The 12,207-nt window shown below is 37.0% G+C and overlaps 1 protein-coding gene across 1 annotated transcript in view; it reads right to left on the reverse strand.

Annotated features, from left to right (window-relative positions):
• INPP4B (inositol polyphosphate-4-phosphatase type II B) overlaps window positions 1-12,207 on the reverse strand; it is a 763,890-nt gene that overhangs the window by 610,376 nt on the left and 141,307 nt on the right. The window contains exon 6 of the mRNA XM_007111238.4: window positions 9,669-9,731. The gene's annotated coding sequence lies outside the window, so the exon portion shown is untranslated. The remainder of the gene's footprint in view (window positions 1-9,668; window positions 9,732-12,207) is intronic.

Genomic DNA, 12,207 nt, shown 5'->3' on the forward strand with positions numbered 1-12,207 from the left:
CCCCAGCCCCAACTGTCCCATTATTCTCTCCAACTGGCAGAACAAAAGATTACTGGCAACTCTAAGTCAATATCCTGATAATTTTTGATCCTAAAGGAAGAATCTTTCTCTTGTATAACAAGCTCATGGAAGAACAGTGATTACTTTTGTTCAGGTCACAAACCCACCCCCTATCCAATCACTAGGTCCTGGGAAATAACGTTCCATAATAGGTCAGGTGAAGGTCCCCAGTCCACCCTAGCAATAAGTTATTTAGCCTCAATGCATTTCAGTTTTCTCACATGTAGAATAAAGATTCTGGTAGATTGACTGTAAAAATGACCCTAAGTCTCCACTCTTCTGTATCCAACCAATTGCAGTGTGATTTTGTAGCTCCTTTCATCCAATGGCAGAGTCTATTTTCCCATCCCTTTATTCCAAGCTAGACTTGAGATTTGCTTGGCCAACAGAATGTGGTCGAAATGGCCCTGTGCTAGTTCTGACTCTTTAGTATTTCTGCTCTTTTTCTCTCCGAACTCTGATACCACCATGAGGACAAGCTCAGTTTAACTGTTGGGGAAACAGAGATTCCACAGAGCAAAGCCAAATCAGCCTAGTTGTCCCAGCCAAAATCCCAGACACATGAGAGAATTCAGCCAAGATCAGCGAGACAAACCCACAGCTGACTTTCCAGCTGACTGCAGAGACATGAGCAAACCCGCTAAGACCAGGGTAAACCACCCATATAATCTGCAGACTTGTGCCAATGAGTTTTGCTCATTGGGTGTTCGTTCCACCGTATTAATGACAAAACTGAAACAGAGATAACAGTAGGCCCTAATGCTTTGTACCGTGTTTAGAACGGTGCCTGGCATTCAATAAGCAGTCAATAAATATTTGCTATTATTGTTATCCATGACAGCACCACAGAGAATGTGTTTCCCAGCTTCCTAAAGAAAATGAGATGTCTACCACAAGTGTCGTGAGAGCTAATACAGAACACTGATCTATCAAATTTTTTGCAATTTTAATAAATTAGTAAGAAAAGTATCAAAAGCTAAGCATATTCTAATAATGGAAAGTAAGATATTTATTGCCAATGTAGTAAAAGTACATGATCTCCAAAGCCCTTCACACGTCCTGTACAAACATCTAATATCTGACCTATGCACAGCTAACATATCACCAATTAGATCAAATATCAAACTTCTCCCAGGAAAAAATGGACAGTAACATTTTTATTACATGATTAACTGTTGTTAATGATATTTATATTGCATCAAAAGTTGGGACAAGAGTAATTTTATCTGCCCTAGTATTTTCAGATGTAATAGTTTCATGTGTGATACTATTTTCAGCTGCAGACTTTAAAAGAATACATGCATTGGTTCCAAGAAAATTATTATACACCTTACCGTTACAAAAACTGGAGAAGCACATGACTGAGGTTCAACTCCCTGATCACTGTGTGCATATGCTGTGTGTGGGGGGAGCTGGGGTTTGCTTCACGGCTACTCTTCTCTGTCTACCCTCTCTCTCAGATAAGTCATTCACCCACTTAAACAGCTTCAGGCAAATTCCATAAGTTTCCAAACTCACGCTGTAACTTCTCTTTTGAACTCAACTCCACATTTCCGTTTCTGTTTGACTTTTGTATTTGGATGTTCTGCCATCTCCTCAACCTCAAATAATGTGAATTCACTGCCTCTCTGGCCATCACCCACCAAACACGTGTATGGTGTTATGTGATCACACAAGGGAAGGAAATCTCCTAATTCAGTTCCTTACACATAACAGAAGCAGGATGAGTGATAATTCTCACTAATCCTGTTATTACTCCTGTTCTCCAGTTTTGTCTCCATACCTTAGGTATGGCTATGGCAAGTATTATTATCCTACTTTATTGAAGAGGAAAATAATACACCCAGTTGTATAGATCGTCAAATATAAAAGTATTGGTGGGTGGGCAGGTAGAGCTGCAAATACACACTGATGAGATTGATAATCACTGTATGAAGAAGGATAAGAGTTGAGGCTAAATTTTATGGAAGTGAATTTTGAGACTGACTTGATAGAATTAATAGTAGCTAACATATATCAAGCACTTACTATGTGCCAGTAACTATTACAAGTTAATATTAATATGCTAAGTTAATACTAACATTAACTCAATTATTTATGTATCTTTCTTTAACAGTTTTGTACCATAAACCAATATGAGATCCCCTGGGTTAAACAGCCTGCATTAGGTCAGGCAGCAGTAAGCTAATAAATCAGCAATCTGGAATTTGAATGCAGACCATCTGGCTCCTGAGAAGTGTCCCTACCACACTCTGCTTTCTGAAATGAAGAAGAAGAAGTTGAGGAGGGGAGAAAAAAGTAACAGCAAATGCAAAGTCAACAAGGTAGAAATAAGTCAATCATACACAGGCGTGGGACTCAACTAGGTTGTACGGGCTACGGAGCCACACCTGGGTGAGGAATTGGGTGGAAACGAGGTTAGGAGGATTTGAGATGCGGCAGCAGAGGAGTGGTCTTTGAACGTCAGGCTGAGTTGTTTGGACTGCTGGAACCACCCAAAGGGAAGCTGACCCTCTGTCTGCTTTAACTCAATCCGCGTCAACACGCAGGCAAAAGAACAGGTTGAAGAGAAGGCACTGGTGCATATGGAAGTGGGAGTTAGTTTCTTAACGTGGAGCTAAAACACTTTGAAACTGGCAGCATCTCTCACTCAAAAGACTTCACATACATCTGTGCCATTGAACTATCTGCAAATGATGAAGAGAGGGACAGACTGAAGACAGATGCCCTGGTCCCATCCCAGTCCTGAGCCCCTTCTGGAGGGTTAAGTTCTGGAAACACAGGAGGGACTGTAATAGCTCGGGCAAGCTGTGTGCTTCCGCACCAGGTTCAATGCTGAGAGTGCCTTAACTGAACATCTGGCTAATAATGTACCTTCCATGTATTAATGGCACTTACTCACTGCACCTGCTCCATCTGAGGAAATTACACGGGTCAAGTGACGGTAGCATGATTTCAAGTGTTTGCCTCATCACCTACAAAAAGCATAATCAAAGAATAACAACCAAAGACTTGGGGAAAATCTTGCTAAGTTTTTTCCCCTAGCAGTTCTAAGACAGAAAGGCAGAAAATAAGAAACTTGCTGATAATCTCGTAAACCAATAATTCTCAAATATAACAAGTTCAATGTGAAAGGAATTATTTCCTTAGCCCCCTCCCCAAACCAACTAAAACAATTTTTTGAAAATCTTACAAGTGATAAGGGTGTAACATCTACAATTAGTATATTCCTTGGTAAAACTGGTTTCAGGAAAGGAAATGTTTCCACAGTTCTCTTTTCCAACTTTTGCTAAGGTATTTTTTTTAATGCATTGAAAGCAGAATTTTTCCAGAAGAGTTGTTCCAAATGGGAACCTTTTTTCATACCTTTTTCATAACCATTTAAAAATCTGCTTGCTGCTTAGTCAACTCATAACTAATCACCTAAGAATGAGTTTCAACTGATAACTAAAATCCAGCAGATTAGTCTGAATCTTCCTGGTAATGTGAGTCAGATTTGACCAAATATTAACTGCATTATTTAAAATAACATTACTAGTATCTATTGAACATTGACCAATACTACGATTTTTTATTAATTTCTGGAAAAATAAAGCATTTGCTATACTTTTACCTGCCATTTTAAGGACTCGACAATTACATGTATTATATTTCATGAAAAATCACATTCTTTTCGTATTTCTAGATTGTGTTCTTTGTCAACTGGTGAGCAAACACCAATAATACTCTTTAGCATCTATCAAAATGTTCTGAGTATCTTGTGACAAGAGAGCACAGATCCAGGAAAGTTTAGACATTACTAAGGAAACAGGGCACAGATGTGGATGCTGAAAAATTAATACCACACCATCTTCTGATAGGCTGTAGCTCCAAAAATGGTTCTACAGAAACAGAATGAAACAAGCCAAAGCATAAATATTCGTGCCATCGCAGCATAAATGAATCATAAAGCATTAAAACAGAAATTTCAAGCTTTGGCATCAGGCCCAATTTCTGAGCAATTCCTCAGCCTCACACATATTCTTCATGTCATCTCATTGGTAGAGAGAATACTGGAAGTAAAAGTAACCTGTCACATGTGAACAAAAACAAATTGAAAAAATATTTAAATATTTTATGATGCTTGTAGTCTTCCTCCTCATATCTCAAAAAATATTTTTTTAACCTGCAAAACAGGTACTTACTATCCTCAGGTAAGATGTTCTAATGAAGTACCAATTTTGTTACTAATTAAGGCCACAGGAACCCTAGGAGGCTGCTGCTGACATCTAGTGGCATAATTTTTTAAACATTATACGCATTAAAAACATAAATCTAGAGAGGGAAAGGGACAGACATGCATACATATGCGCCTGCAAAGTCTAGTGGACAGCCCATGTTACAAATTATTTGCCTCTGTTCACACCACTCTGCCTCCAGTGACGTGCTTCCCCTTCCAAAGTAAGGCTACTACCGCAAAACTGAAGTAAGGAAAACCAACACACCTGCTAAAGCCTTAAAGGAACCGTTTACCCTCACAGTCCTGGGTCTTTTACCGGGAATTGCCAGTTCCCTGGAAGCCCCAATTCCCAAAAGCCCTGTCCCGACCCTAACAGTCCTAATTTTATCTCAACTTCCCAAATAACCATAGTCCGTCCCCAATTTCCACACCTATTAGCATTTAGGTACTTTTAGGGTGCCAGCCTAAAGAGCTTTGACTGTACAGCTGAGCATATGTTATTTCAGACTGCATGACCACAAACATACCTGCACATTCAAAATGGCCATGAAACCCCTATGCATGAGATTCAATAATTATTGAAAACTTAAAAATAGCTCTCAGGGACTGCTTTAACGTTTCCAACCATCCACATGAATGATGAAATTGATAATGATGTGAAAAATGGTAAGGAGTACAGAGATAACTTCTACAAGCAAGTAAAAAGATTTATTCTGTAGCCTCTGTATGTCTGTATGTATGTGTGTATAAGGGGTGCATATGTGTGTGTGTAAAACAAAAGAAAGACTCAAGTTCTACACATACCCCACTCCCCCTAAAGCACTTGTGAGTACAGTAGGTAAACACTGAATTGATGAATGAGGTGGCAAATTACAATATAACATTTTTCCCCTATTGATTCTAATGTAAGATATGAAATAGTGTTTTACTCTTAGGCAAAAGTGTCTTTGTGGAGTAGCTCAGGTTAGATTTTCCTCCCATCACATGTGCAAAGTAGTACAAAGCCAATGGGTGAAGGGAGTGTATTTTTTTTTTTTTAATTAATTAATTTTTTGTGGGGCTGCACTGGGTCTTCGTTGCTGGGTGCGGGCTTTCTCTAGGTGCGGTGAGCCGGGGCTATTCTTCAATGTGATGCACGGGCTTCTCATTGCGGTGGCTTCTCTTGTTGCGGAGCACAGGCTCTAGGCGCGCGGGCTTCAGTAGTTGTGGCTCACAGGCTCCAGAGCGCAGGCACAGCAGCTGTGGCGAATGGGCCTAGTTGCTCCACGGCATGTGGGATCTTCCCGGACCAGGGATCAAACCGTGTTCCCTGCATTGGCAGGTGGACTCCCAACCACTGTGCCACCAGAGAAGTCCAGGAGTGTATCTCAAGAGTTGAAAATTATTTGCCTTATAAATTAGTATATTTGAATTTAGATTTTATTCACATTGAAAAGATATGATAACGGGAAAAAAGGTTCTCAAGTTAGTCCTAATTAATACAAAACATCCCTAAATTATAATTCTCATAGTACAAAGGAATCTTCTAGCCTTTTAAATATTCCTTCGGTGGAAATCTTAGAGATGCAAGGACCTCATTCATTCAAAGTCTATTTCACTCACAAGTGGGAGTAAAAGTAGATCTTCCTTACAGTCACACTGAAGGAAAAAAAGTCCCATGTCTGTGTGTGTATCATTACACATAATAAAGTTCTATATGTACATATACATACATATTTAAACACACGCACACAAAAGAGCTACTACAGAGCAATATATGCAAATCAGTGACAGTGTGACAGATAGTGTCTAGGTTACTTTACGGACTAAATATGGGTTAAGGAAGAGAAACAGTTGTAGCATGATGAAGAACTCAGAAAGCCCCCTAAAGAACAGTTTTAAGGTTATGTAGGCTTCGGGATAAGGAAAAAGAAGACTGGGCATTCCGAGTGGAGTTATCAGCATAAGGAAAGACAAGAATGTTTAGGGTATACAGTGTACATATGTGGGGAGTCGATGCAAGAACTTGAACATTAGCAGGAGACAATTCTAGACAATGCTATGGCTTCTATATGACTATTCCATTAAGACTATTCTTGGGAGTTTTCTTTAAGTTTTAAAAAGATGGAGTATCCCACAGAATCTAATACTCAGAAGAGTAAAGTAAAGATTACCAAGAACTTTGGCAAATGATGAAAATCATAAAAAAACAAAAAAGGCAAATTCATAAAAATGATCATAATAATTCTTCCTCATATAAAGTCTTCTTTAAGAATTACTTTTTAACCACTTCTCAATGAAAGTGTTCAATGATTTGTTCTCTTTCAGTTTAAATTCTCTTTGGGAGCATATATTCCTGATGTTATAGCTCTATTTCTGTAAAGCATTGTGTCTATCCTATGTGAATTAGTCCAAGCATCGTGACAATTACATCACCCCTTTCATCACAAGTGTAGAGGTATTTGTAACTCTCATTGTAATTCATGGTCATTAACTTATTAATCAACCTGAAAATCTGATGCTTTACTTTCCATTGTTACTTTATAGTAGTTTATAAAAAATAATATAAAATATAATTTGTAATAAGCTCTTAAAATATCAGAAGAATTTTATCCTTTAAAAAAATTTTCAACGTGTGCTACATCTACAAAATATTCTACAGCCAATAATAATAAACCACATTGAAACCAATCTCTAAACAATATATTTATACCTTATTTCTTAGTGCCCTAGAACATAAAGAACACTGTATACTAGCCTTATGACAGTTTATTTTCAATTCTCAAAAATGTATTTAGAGTACATCAAACAACTGCTGAACCCTTAATTCCCATTTCACTTTCCTACAGGGAAGTGAAATATATATGAGAATAATACTTAATATTCCTACATAATACAAATAAATTACAAACATGAAATTTTCTTAACTGAAATTCAACTTATTTCCAGGACATATAAACCTGTGTAAAAATAGAACAGAATAATGGTCTCTATTTTTGTGCATAATCTTACTAGGTACAGAGAAGGATATTTTAACCCAACTAGGTAAAGTTGCCTCTATTTTTGGGGTGACAAAATTAAGAATATTGTGACCAACAGACATCAATAACTTTACATAATGAAACACTACATGAAAACTTATTTTAGACCCTTTTCGAAAAGGTCAAATGTAGAACTTTCAGGTATCTGCACACACAAAAGTACCTGTTAACCCAAAAGATTGCTCTCCGAGCCCCACTGCCAGAGTTAATGGTACACAAAATGAGTGTGTTAGTCATCACGTGCAACTGAGAAAGGCTGAATGGTCCCATTTGTCCAAAAATAGCACCTTCACTAATATGCCTTGAACTTCTACTTTTTAAACACTGAAATTTAAATGCATATATCCCATTTAGGATAATAGAGACAGAGCATCAGAACATTAGCACTCTTTGCCTTATTAACAAGAATATTTTATAAAGTTGCAAACACCCCTATTTCAATGAGTCCAAAGGACCAACCTAAAGAGTTGATGACATGAACACCATTTCTCCCACCCCAGTTACTCCTTCACACCCAACTCCCAACCTCCACACAAAAGCCAGCATCCTAGAGTATAATCTCTTTGGGAGTGTTATCAGACCAAAGCGCTTGGACTGCCAATAAACAGAACTGGTTCTTTATTGGCACATCGGGGAGAAGCAAACTTTGTTACTCTGGGTACATGATGCTGGACATTCTGCCACATTAATGGGAATTTCCCTCCTACACCCCAACTCTTTCTTTGTTACATTCAGTTCGAAGTAAGTTTATACCTATCTTAAATAAATGAAATCAAAGCCTGATAAAATTGAATGTATTAGTATACACATACCTCTGAAAAAAGAAAAATTTCACACGAATGCATCCTGGGTAGTCTGTGCTTCCTCTCTTCATCCTTATTTTCATTCTAAAGGGCATGGATCCTTGACCCTCTTCATTAGCTCCATCTCACTCAGTGTGTTTCCTTCTCTGTCTTTACTGTGTCATCTTCTACTGATTCCGCCTCAGCCAGCATTTTTCTACCATACATCTCCCTATGCTTATATCACAGCACTCAGCTTCAACCCCTTCAACATACTGTCTAGGTATTAGTTCTCATTATAATGCCTCTCTTTAGGGAGTCACAGTTAATAGTTCTAAGCTAAAGGAAACCCTCCACTGATTTCATTAACCATTTAAAAATGCCTTATAGTTTGACTTAACATTTTAGTATAGTGTGCCTATAATTGAAAATCACCATTACAAGAGAGAGGCTACTTCCTTAAGGGGTTTACGCCTCCCTTGAAGCATTAACTAAAAGCCAAAAATAAGTAGAAACATCCCAGTTTGTAATTCAACCTAACAATTTATTTTTGCTCCACTGCAAATTAAAGTTCATAAACCAGTTTTCTGCTGATGTACATTAAATTCAAATGCTTCCTTTGTTTCAGCACTCATTTGTTTTATAGGAATTCGACAATTTGTCAAAAATAGAACCCAGTTAGTTCCAACTAGTATGTGACCTAGTACACATTTCAACAAATCCAGTTTGTGCGTTGATATATACAAAGCGACATCATATCTTCATAGCTATATAAGCAGACAGTACTGATAGATGGGTTTAGTTCCCACCATAAATCTAACTTTTCAGAAACTTTTCCATTAAAAACTCTTTTGAGACATCACCTTTATTCATAAATCATACACACATTTTATATCTGCATCTATGCTCCACTTTGCTTACACGTATATGTCATTAGAATATTTGCATGATTGTTCATATTCTTAGGCTAACATATATAAACAAATCACATAGCAATTGGAAAATTTAGCAACTAAATATGAAATCGTTGAGTATAGTCAGGCATGCTATTCAACAACTGTATGATATAATTCAATCTTTCCAAAGAAAATATATGTTTTGTGTAAGAGTGTCTTCATCAAACTCGATGAAGTTTTTCTAGGAATTTGTACTGAACTTTTTTGTCTATTAAAAAAATAATATGTAAAGCCATCTGACTGATGCTTAAATAAGACAAAAATTTTAATTAAAAGAATCTGATTCTCTTATTGTCTACCATTTGTAAATGTAGTACACTAATTTGACCTATTTCCAAACAAAGAGAGTACAATCTTCTAGTCAAGATCCTATCCACACATTAACATAAATGCAAGAGTAGTGTCGGAAAATTAATCATTAACCACAGTGCTTCAAGCTAATATATATTTTAAAATTTACGGGTCACTTCCTAAATATGATGGTCATCAAAAATCATTCCTTTTACTTTTCAGATAATGATTTACTTTTTTGATGGATTATTCAATAGTTAAAACCAGTAATCAAGAAAAACCAACCAGTTGAATGTATCAGAGTTAAACACACTAATATATATATTAAAATAAGCATTACCTTGGTCTGATTTTTCATAAAGGATAGCAGATCTCTTGCCAGGTGACACCATTTCTTTGGGTTCTGTGGGTAAAAAGAAAAGAGATTAATAAAAACAACCTTTCTTTTCACCCTTTAAATGCTTCTTTAAAAAGATTTATTAGTAATAAAGGTCAGAGAAGAAAATCATTTTACAAAATATTCAGCTCCATTCAGCAGCTGCCTTGGGAACCACTTGCTTTAAATGACAAATAACTTCCCCAAAGGTCCCCTCTCCCCTGCAGCTGAAAACAAGGGTGACTGCCACAGATCCTCAGCCCTGTTTTCTTTGCTTCTGTCTCTTTTCTCACATGGGAACAAGACTAGCACTCGAGCAAGGAAAAGAATTAGCTTCAATCATTTCAAAAGATAAAATGTAATCCATGTTGGGACAGAACATTTACTTGGAATGCAACAGACTGAAATGGAATTTGCAATTATCTAACTTAGTTTCCTCCCTCCCCCAGTGAGTATGGCTTTAAAAATGTTCGTGCAACTTTCGGTGTTTTTCTATTCTGTCTTTCCACAAAAATGATAAAATGAGATATTGTGGATTGACTTGGTAAATAATTGCAGATTACCCTCCTTAGGACCTGCAATTTTAGAGCTTTTCTATGCTGCACTGAGGAGAAAAGTACTTTATAGGAGTCAAAAGTTATGAAAATATATCTATTCCTTCCCTTAGCATATAACCATCTTGAGGAGTGTCCCATAAAAGATTTTATTGCATCATTATCCGAATGTTCAGATTGCAGGGTAAGAAATTCAAGTCTAAGCCATAGCTCTCCAGGAAGGACTATCACATAGATAGGTAAGAATTTTAAACTCACCCCTTAAGAAAGTTATTTGACTGAAGAAATGTTAACAGTTAAAAGCAACGTTGATTATTTGACTGTAACAGTCATTATAAGAACAGTCATATAACTGCAATCACCAAAACATCTTACTAGCTGTGTGAACTTAGGCAAGGAAATCAAAGTCTGTAAACATTCCTTTCTCATCTGTCATATCAGAATGCTAATTCTTTCTACTTCATAGAACTGACAGGATAAATAGGTGAGATAAATACACAGAAAGGACACAGAATTAATGAATGTTAGCCAATATAATTATGAACATCACTATTACTATTATTATCATTGTTCTCTTTTAAAAAAATAAAATCTTGCAACCCCTTTGAAAATCACTGCCTTGATGAGCCACATGGTGGAATGATTAAAATCCTACCATACTGGATGTTACATAATTTGCTGATTTATTAGTCACACTCTGATGGCAAAGGAAATAAAGAGTTGTTTTAGGTCTCTGGGCAGGTAAGGGAAAAAGATTAAACAGCATTTCAGGAGAATGAGTAACCTGTCACTCCACTGCAGTAGCTTCCTTTGACTTTGCTGGGAATTTTAATTTAAAGATGTCCTCCAAGAAATTGGGTTACTTCAAGATTCACTTAAAGCAAGTGACCCCTGTCTGCTCTTGTAAATACTCAATCCAATTCAGAAAAAAATCTACTGAGCTCCGAATGCAAGGAAGGGTATACCACAGACTTTAGAGAAACCATTATAAATAGAAAGGACTCAAGAAATACAGTATAGTGGAAAAAGGTTTGTAAGTAATTCATGAAAAAACCATCATTAAACAACATACATGGGGCTTCCCTGGTGGCGCAGTGGTTGAGAGTCTGCCTGCCGATGCAGGGAACTCATATCAGACAAAATTGACTTTAAAACAAAGACTATTACAAGAGACAAAGAAGGACACTACATAATGATCAAGGGATCAATCCAAGAAGAAGATATAACAATTGTAAATATTTATGCACCCAAAATAGGAGCACTTCAATACATAAGGAAAATACTAACAGCCATAAAAGGGGAAATCAACAGTAACACAATCATAGTAGCAGACTTTAACACCCCATTTTCACCAATGGACAGATCATCCAACATGAAAATAAATAAGGAAAGACAAGATTTAAATGATACATTAAACAAGATGGACTCAATTGATATTTATAGGACATTCCATCCAAAAACAACAGAATACACATTCTTCTCAAGTGCCCATGGAACACTCTCCAGGATAGATCATATCTCGGGTCACGCTGAGCCTGCGTGTCCAGAGCCTGTGCTCCGCAACGGGAGAGGCCACAGGAGTGAGAGGCCCACATACCGAAAAAATAAAAATAAAAAACAACAACATACAACAAGACCTGTATATATGCTGTCTACAAGAAACCCACTTCAGAACTAGGGACACATACAGACTGAAAGTGAGGGGATGGAAAAAGATATTCCATGCAAATGGAAATCAAAAGAAAGTTGGAGAAGCAATTCTCATATCAGACAAAATTGACTTTAAAACAAAGACTATTACAAGAGACAAAGAAGGACACTACATAATGATCAAGGGATCAATCCAAGAAGAAGATATAACAATTGTAAATATTTATGCACCCAACAAAGGAGCACCTCAATACATAAGGCAAATGCTAACAGCCATAAAAGGGGAAATCGACAGTAAC

The sequence above is a fragment of the Physeter macrocephalus genome, chromosome 7 (genome assembly GCF_002837175.3).
Source record: "Physeter macrocephalus isolate SW-GA chromosome 7, ASM283717v5, whole genome shotgun sequence".
Lineage (NCBI taxonomy): Eukaryota > Metazoa > Chordata > Mammalia > Artiodactyla > Physeteridae > Physeter > Physeter macrocephalus.